Source organism: Arachis ipaensis, chromosome B03 (assembly GCF_000816755.2).
Source record: "Arachis ipaensis cultivar K30076 chromosome B03, Araip1.1, whole genome shotgun sequence".
In the NCBI taxonomy this organism is placed as follows: domain Eukaryota; kingdom Viridiplantae; phylum Streptophyta; class Magnoliopsida; order Fabales; family Fabaceae; genus Arachis; species Arachis ipaensis.
In genome coordinates, this window is record NC_029787.2 from 83,084,279 (window position 1) to 83,085,827 (window position 1,549).

A 1,549-nucleotide genomic window follows, 5' to 3' on the forward strand; every position below is an offset into this window, starting at 1 on the left:
GTAAATCATTAATTGTAGCAAGGATTTTTGGAAATAATAATAAATAAAAAAAATGGAAAGAAATTGATTTTGAAGAGATATGATTGAAAAGATATGATTTGAAAAAAGATTTGATTTTGAAAAATTATGAAGATTTAAAAAAATTTGGATTAAAAACAAAATCTTCCCTCTAGTGTCCTCCTGGTGTTAAACGCCCAGAATGGTATCCATTCTGGCGTTTAACGCCTAAAATGCTACCTTTTTGGGCGTTAAACGCCCAGCCAGGTACCCTGGCTGGCATTTAAACGCCAGTTTTCCTTCTTCACTAGGTGTTTTGAACGCCCATCTTTTTCTGTTTAATTCCTCTACTGAATATTCTGAATCTTCAATTCTCTGTATTATTGACTTGAAAAGACACAATTTTGAAAATATTTTTGAATTTTTAATGATGAGAAACAATAAAAATGCAACTAAGATCAAATAAACAATGCATGCAAGACACCATACTTAGAAATTTTCTTATTAGAGAAACTAACAAATTGAAAATGCATATGAGAAACAACAAAACACACAAAACAAGAGAGATTTAAGATCAGAGCAAGGAAATCATCAAGAACAACTTGAAGATTAATGAAGAACATAATGCATATATTCGAAAAATGCAAGAAGAATAAAGACATGCAATTGATACCAAACTTAAGAATTGACACTAGACTCAAACAAGAAACATAAATTATTTTTGGTTTTTTAGGATTTTATAAATTTTTTGTAATTTTTTCGAAAATTAGGTGAAAAAGAAAGTAAAGAGATTCAAAATTTCTAATAAGAATTCCAGGAATCATTGCAATGTTAGTCTAAGACTCCGGTCCAGGAATTAGACATGGCCAATGGCCAGCCAAGCTTTAGTAGATCATTGCACACAACAGCAAAATTGATAGAAATCAGCAAGCTCTTGTGATGATAAGTTGAAACCTCGGTCCAATAAGATTAGACATGGCTTCACAGCCAGCCAGACTTCAACAGATCATCATGAAACTCTAGAATTCATTCTTAGAAACCCTGAAGAACAAAATAGAAATTTTTTTTTTATATTTTTAAAAAATTTTTCAAAAATAAAAAGTAAAATTACCTAATCTAAGCAACAAGATGAACCGTCAGTTGTCGAAACTCGAACAATCCCCGGCAACGGCGCCAAAAACTTGGTGCACAAAATTGTGATCATCAACAACGGCGCCAAAGACTTGGAGCTCTCAAACGTGAATCACACTTTGTCACAATTCCGCACAACTAACCAGCAAGTGCACTGGGTCGTCCAAGTAATACCTTACATGAGTAAGGGTCGATCTCACGGAGACTGTCGGCTTGAAGCAAGCTATGGTCATCTTGTAAATCTCAGTCAGGTAGATTTAAATGGTATTGGAGGATTGATAATTAAAAGATGAATAAAACATAAAATAAAGATAGAGATACTTATGTAATTCATTGGTGAGAATTTCAGATAAGCGTATGAAGATGCTTTGTTCCTCCTGAACCTCTGCTTTCCCATTGCCTTCTTCCAATCATTCATACT